Genomic DNA, 7,810 nt, shown 5'->3' on the forward strand with positions numbered 1-7,810 from the left:
CATCAGCGGCGGCGGCGCGCGCTGCGCCCGGGCCTCGGTTGGCAGGAACTGTCCCCGGAGAGCGGAGAGCCGCCGAGCCAGGAGCTTTCCGCGGCTTTGCGCGGAGGCCGCGTGGACCCGGCCGCCTCAAGTCTCTGTTCTCGGCTCCCGCCCCCAGGGGGCCCCCCTAGAATGGGAAGGAGCGCGCAGGCCTCGGGGTCACATCTTGGCATCCTGGGCTTCCAAGGATGACCCCCCCACCTGTCCCACCCCCACCCCTGTCCCACCCCACCTGTCCCACCCCACCTGTCCCCCCCACCTGTCCCACCCCACCTGTCCCCCTCACCTGTCCCACCACACCTGTCCCCCTCACCTGTCCCACCCCACCTGTCCTCCCTCACCTGTCCCACCCCCACCTGTCCCACCCCCCATCCCAGCCCCGCTCCTGCCCCTAGGGGCAAGGAAGAACCTGGGGGAGAAAGGTACTGAAAGAGGGGACTCATCCATCGGACTTCCCAGCCTAGAAAAATCTGCGTCTTTGTATTAGAGGCCCTCCTAGGGAACCGCAGAAGGGGTACCCTAATTCTTCCTACCACCGAAGGCCCACCCTGCTCCCCGCAGACCCCCAGGCGGCCTCATGCCTAGAGCCTGCTAAGGCCTCCCGGTGCCTGTGTCCATGGATCGCGCAGCCCACCCCCTCCCGAACCCCTACACCCCTGCCCCAACCAGGCGGTGACCTTCTTCCCAGAGGACCTCGTAGACCAGCTTTGGGGAAATGAGAGCGGTCCTGGCATCCTACAAAGGCAGCCTTTCCCCTCCCTGTGTGCTTGCAGACCCAGTCTGTACATTCCCGCCCTGATGTCCTCTCTGTGCTTGCGCATGGCCCAGGGTCAGAGAAAGGAGAATTGGCCCATTGCCCTCCAGGGTTAGAAGAGTCCTTGGGAGATCACCGTGTCCTAGCCGCGGTCCCCCACGTAGGGCCTAGAGAACCCGTCTGCCTATGGAGGAAGAAAACCCACTAACTGCTTTGCAGGTTTTGCCCTACTTTCCTGGGGGACCCCAGACTCCTAATTCCCTTACCTGTACAAAGAGAGAGAGGATCATCTGTGTAATAAGAAACCTCCCTATATAAACAATAGTGAAAGGGAATAGAAGGGAAGGGAGAAGAAATGGGTAGGAAATATCAGAAAGGGAGACAGAACATAAAGACTCCTAACTCTGGGAAACGAACTAGGGGTGGTGCAAGGGGAGGTGGGCAGGGGGTGGGGGTGACTGGGTGACGGGCCCTGAGGGGGGCATTTGATGGGATGAGCACTGGGTGTTATTCTGTATGTTGGCAAATTGAACACCAATAAAAATAAATTTATTATTAAAATAATAAAAAAAAGAAAGAAACATCCCTAACGGATGACGAATGTCTGTAACATGCCCACGTGTATGGGGGGGGGGGCAGGTGAAGGTGGTCTAGAGCATGAGCGTCCAAGCTGAGGACCATCCCTTCCCCTGCCCAGGCCTCAAGGTAGTCAGGCCCTCAAGGTCAGTTCCCTTCCTCCGTCCGGGTCATCAGTCTCCCTCAGTCCCACCCCACATCAGCCTTCAAGGAGGGTGCTCTGCTTCCCCCGAATCCTCCCTTGCGTCAGGACTAACGGACCAAGGCACACAGTCCCCCTGTGTCAAAGGCCCAGCCCTGGGGGTAGAGCGGAGGGGTGCACGTCCTGGGTCCAGTCTCCCAGGGCGGCGACTGATGCTATCTGCGCCGGCGTCACTCTAGGTGGGCGACTCTTGGAAGGAGCTGCTTCCACCAGGGCCACATTCAGTTTGCTAGAAATAGAGACAGAGGGCTTCTTGACTTTGCATATAATTTGCATAATGTCATAGACACACAGTCTATTTTCGGGCAGATTCCAGGTTAAAGTGTTATCACTGCTGCCCTGCGGGGTGTCACGTCTGGATGAGTCTCTTCTCTGTTCTTTCTCACCCACCCACTCTTACTGACCTAGATCCCAACTGCAGGAGCAAGTGATGAGGTGAGGGGGAAGCGTGGGGTTGTCCAGGGAGACACGAGGACAGGGCAAGAGGCGCACTGGAATTTCCTTTATCCCGGCCACCACCAAAAGCAGAGCGTGGCGGCCGGAGAGCAGCTGGTAGGCCGAGGGCAGAGGAGCGGGGAGCGAGGTAGCCCAGGCTCTGTGCTACGTAAACCTTCCTGCCTCCTAACCAGGAGGACAGCCAGTTCTCATACTCTGGATTCAGGCTTCTGGCAGTTTGAAGAAGGACGTCTAGATAAACCTGTTCCTCTGAGCCACCCATAGAGGCCAGCTTGGCCCAGATATCCCTCTTGGGCGTTTATTTTCAGCACTAAGATGTGATCTTTGCCTCCTGTGAAATCTGACCCTCAGTCCGTCCCCCTGCTGGGAGCCCCATGTGGGAGCCCCGTCCTGGTCTGGTGATCAGTGTTTTTAAAGCACCTGGCACGTAGTAGGAGGTCAATCAGTGCTAGAGGGCCGCTCCTCCCCTTGGTCTGGAAGTCTCTGCCAAGCACTAATGGTCCCAGCCCTGGATGCCCAGCACAAGTGCCATCCTCTGAAGGCTCGAGGCAAACACACTAGAAGGGCCAATTGGGGTGACTGTCACTAAGTTGCCTGTGACCTTGGCAGGTCACTTGGCCTCTGCTTGGCTAGAAAGGAGGGGATTTGGTGGGTTTTAGGGCCAAGGGCAAACCTCATTTCATAGCTTGAGCTGTTTGGTGACTTGCCTTCGGTCACAGAGGGTAGGGATGGAGCCCCCCCCCCCCCCCACACACACACACTGTCCTGCAGACCTTTTGGCCTCGGGGCCTGTCTGGTGTGCGGTCTCACTACACAGACCTAAGGATTCACCGGATACCAAGGCAAAGAGCCTTACTGGGTCCTGGGGATCATGAGGCCACTTGGTGAGGCTGGACAGCAGCAGTGCACTACCCAGAATTCCCAGTCCCTGGCGTCCAGTCCTCCTGGACCTACCTCGTCCCCTTAGGCAGGCGTTTCCTGTTGATAAGAAGCTCAGTCGCAAACACTGATAAAGAGATGAAAAAAGGAAATTGACGGGCTTGGGTATAATGGGCATTTTGTCTGCCTTTTCTACCTTCTTCCTTCTCCCAGCATCCCTCCCCCACTGCTTCCCAGAACTGAGGGGAAAACAGGCCCCCACCTCCACTGTGGGCCCTATTTTGTAGTTTCCAGGAATTTGGCCCTACAGAGCCCTTAGGAGCAGGGCCTAGTCTGACCTGGTGGGGGTGGAGGTGCAGGGTCAGAGCTCAGGGGCAGGAAGCGCTGGGTGCTGTGAGGCCCCCAAGCCCAGGGAGCAGGGCAGTGGCAGCAGGAAGGAAGGACGGTCCGGCACAGGTTGCATCCATGACCTTCCCTCTTTTCCTCCCCACAGAGGCCTGGCTCCAAGTGCTGGTTAGGTGGCTGCATAGTCTATAATTAGTGGATTTTCCATAATTTTAGTCGTAGGCTCATTACTGGGAGATCTCATTAATTTTTGACTACTCCTTTGGAATCTATGATCCTTCAGGACAAGAAGCTGGACTGATCTTTAGAAAAATAAACAAAGCAAACAAGTTTGCAAAGCCTGCTGGGCTGCCCTTCTTGGGTTTGGATTTGTAAACTCAGCTGGACAAAGGCAGTTTTCCTCAGCCCCCACCCTTCTGCAGTTAAGATAACCTGCCACCAGGTGGGTGACAAGGTTTTACCCAACACTTAGGCATCAAGTAGCCGTTGCTCCTGGCAGAGGTGTTCTATAAAGATCTCTCTATTCAATACTTCTTTTTCCTTCTTCCCCAGAGATGCAATTCCTTAATAAAACTGTTAGGCAAACATAAAGGAGTGGAATAGATTGGTTCTCTGAATGGCCAGTGTTTAAAAGGAAAACAATGGCCATTTACCACGTGGTGACTTTTTCTCCTGAATTCTTAACTGTTTCCAGCCCTGGTACCCACCTGACCAGGGTCTCCTGGCTTCGGTACCTTGTCTCTTTCGTTGCACTTATGATACTTGGGGAAGGAGCAGAGCAGCGAAGAGCAAGGGTTTTTATCCCAGTCAAGATTCCAGCTGGATTTTTCTTTTTAGTAATTCGACAAATTTATTCTTACTTTTATATGGCAAAACAGAAATGTAGCTAAAGAGCTACATCGATTTTTCTCTTATTTTAGGTGACTTTTTGAATGGTTTATACAGTCACATGATTCAGAACCAAAAGTGCCAAAAATCTCTCTTCCATCCTTGTCTCCTGTCTGCTCAAGTTCCCTGACCTCCAAAGAAATCACCAAGTCTTAGTTTCTTATGCTTCTGTCCCTTCAGAGTTTATATAGAGAAAACATATTTCTTTATATTTATGTATTTACATAAATATATATGTAAATTTAATATGGATCATATCCTGCCCAGCCTTTTATACAGAAGTAACATTTTTTTAAAATATTTTATTTATTTTTTTATTTATTTAGAGAGCACATGAGCAAGGGAAGTGCAGGCAGAGGCAGAGGGAGAAGCAGATTCCCTATTGAGCAGGGAGCCTGACTTGGGTTCAATCCCAGGACCCTGGGGTCATGACTTGAGCTGAAGGCAGACACTTAACCAACTGGGCCACTCAGGTGCCCCCAAAGTAGCATATTATATACACTATTCTACACCTTACTTTTTTTCACTTAATAATATACCTTGAGGGTGCCTGCATGGCTCACTTGGGTAAGCGTTCAATTCTTGGTTTCAGCTGGGGTCATGATCTCAGGGTTGTGGGACTGAGCCCTGCATGGGATTCCATGCTCAGGGCCAAGTCAGCTTATCCCTCTCCTCCCTCCCCCTCTGCTCCTCCTCCCGCTTGTGTGCTCTCTCTCTCTCAAGTAAATAAATACATAAGATCTTAGAGAAGAAAGGCTAGGTTGTCTAGATACTGTGGGGAATGCTAGATCATGGTTTTGAGGGAAAATTTAGTTGGGTCTCTACTTCTACATCCACATAAAGATGGCCTCCAAGTGGATTAAGGACCAAAATACGAAAGGCAAAACTGTAAAGCCAATAAAGGAAATGGAAGAGGACTGACTCCTTGTGTCCTGAGAGTGGGGCAAAACTTAAATAAGACCCTAAGACACCAACTGCAAAACAGATAAATAATATAGATATGATGATATTAGTTCACTTTTCAACTAGAAACCATAAATAAAATTAACATAAATAAATTAATAAAATTAAAAATAGATGGAGATATTTGTAATCCCTAAAACTTTAAGGCTTTAATATCTACAATATGCAAGAAATTCCTGCACGTCAACAAGACCCAATGAAAAATGGGCAAAGATGCAAAGAGTCAATTCACTAAAAAGAAGCCCAAAAGATCAATAATACAGAAAGGAATGTTCACATTCACTAGTGATCCAAGAAATGCACACTTAGATGGCATAACAATCAACATCCATTAAATTGGCAAAATTTGAAAAGTGAATAATGCCAAGTGTTGGCAAGGATGTGGGGAAATAGAAACTCTTGCGCAATTCTTGTGCAAATGTAAATTGGCGTAGTCTTTTTAGTATTATTTAGTGAGAGTGAGTGTGCCCATCCCATTGGACCTCGTGTGCGATACAATTTCTGTGTCCATATCTCGGCAAAGTTCTCAGACAAGTCCACAAGGGGACATGAGTGAGGGAGTTCAACACAGGGCTGCTTGTGGCAGCAGGGAGGGAGCCAGCCTTGGTGTCCATCAATGGGGAAATAGCTAGGTAAAATGTTATAAACGAGTATTTCAGAATATTATGTCATCCAATGAACCAGATGATATTATGTCATCCAATGAACATACAGCAACGTGGATAGATCTTAAAAATACAAAACTGATTGGCAAAAAGAGAATGAGATTTATAGCACAGTACCTTTTATATAAATTTAGAATGCATAAGAGAACTACCATATGATCCAGCAATCTCACTTCTGGGTATATATCCAAAGGAATTAAAATCAGGCTCCAAAGAGATATCTGCACTCTCATGTTCATTGCAGCATTATTTATGATGGGCAAGACATGGAAGCAACCTAAAGGTCCATTGACAGACAGATGAATAAAGGAACTGTGGTATTTTGGGGCACCCGGCTGGCTCAGTTGGTGGAGCACACGACTCTTGATCTTGGGGTTGTTATTTCCAGCCCTACGTTGGGTGTAGAGATTACTTAAAAATAAAATCTCTCAGGGGTGCCTACAGGCTCAGTCCGTTAGCATCCAGCTCTTGATTTTGGCCCAGGTCATGATCTCAGAGTCATGAGATTGAGCCCTGCATTGGACTCCACACTGGGCATGGTGCCTGCTTAAGATTCTCTGTCTCCCTCTCCCTCTCCCTCTGCCCCTTCCCACCTGCTCAGGTGCACACCTCTCTCTCTTTCCCTCTAAGTAAATAAAAAAGAAAATGTGATATATATATGATGGAATATTATTCATGCATTAATTAATATTAATGTTAATATTTTAAAAAGGAGGACATCCTGCCATTTGCAAGAATACAGATGAACCTAGAGGACATAATGCTAAGTGAAATAAGTGAAATTATAGTAGGAGGAGTACTACAGGATATCACTTTTTTTTTAAAGATTTTATTTATTTATTCATGAGAGACACACACACACAGAGAGAGAGAGAGAGAGAGAGAGAGGCAGAGACACAAGCAAAGGGAGAAGCAGGCTCCATGCAGGGAGCCCGACGTGGGATTTGATCCTGGGTCTCCAGGGTCACACCCTGGGCTGAAGGCAGACGCTCAACCGCTGAGCCACCCAGGCGTCCCCAAGATATCACTTATACAAGGGATCTAAAATAGTCAAACTCATAGAAGCAGAGGGCAGAATGGTGGTTAGCAGGGTTGGCGTGGGGGGGTGGAAATGGGGTGTTAGTAGTCAAAGGTGCAAAGTTTCATTTATACAGGATAAGATGAGTCCCAGAGCCCTATGCAGTATACAGCCTATTGTTAACAATACTGTATTTTATACTTAAAAATAAGAGTGTAGACCTTATGTCAAGTGTTCTTACCTCCCCCCGCAATAATAATAGAATGCATGCATATTCAAAACAATGTCACATTCTTCTCAAGGGTATGCATGCATTTAAAGACATTAGCAAAGGGGCACCTGGGTGACGCTCAGTCAGTTAAGCATCAGACTCTTGATTTTTTTCTCAGACTCTTGATTTCAGCTCAGGTCAGGATCTCAGGGTCATGAGATGGAGCCCCAGAGGGCTCCACACTCAGCGGGGAGTCTGCTTGAGATTCTCTCCTTCTCCCTCTGCCCTACTCCCTGCCCCCCAATTCGGTTGTCTCTTTGCCTCTTCCAAATAAATAAATAAATCTTTTTTAAAAATTCAGGGGAGAGGGGCAGAAGGAGAGGGAGAAGCAGACTCCCTGCTGAGCGAGGAGCCCGATGTGAGGCTCCATTGCAGGACCCTGGAATCATGACCTGAGCCAAAGGCAGATGTTTAACCGGCTAAGCCACCCAGGCACCCAAATAAATAAATCTTTAAAAAAAAAATAGACATGAGCAAGTTCACCAGAATGCCTGTGGGGATGGAGATTGTAAAGGGGATTGGAGAATGAGGTACACAGTAAAATCCAAGAGGCGCCTGGCTGCCTTGCCCAGGCCAGAGATGCTAATGTGCAACCGCACGCCTAAGCTGAGGCCCATCATGGGGAGTGGTGAAAAAATAAAACCCACAACCGTGGAGTTTTGGGGTCCTGACAGCCCTTCATGGGCCTGTGATCCTGAGCACAACTCAGCACAGAATACTCAGCTTCCCCATCTTGAAATGGGGATAATACATA

Source organism: Vulpes lagopus, chromosome 21 (assembly GCF_018345385.1).
Source record: "Vulpes lagopus strain Blue_001 chromosome 21, ASM1834538v1, whole genome shotgun sequence".
NCBI classification, from domain to species: domain Eukaryota; kingdom Metazoa; phylum Chordata; class Mammalia; order Carnivora; family Canidae; genus Vulpes; species Vulpes lagopus.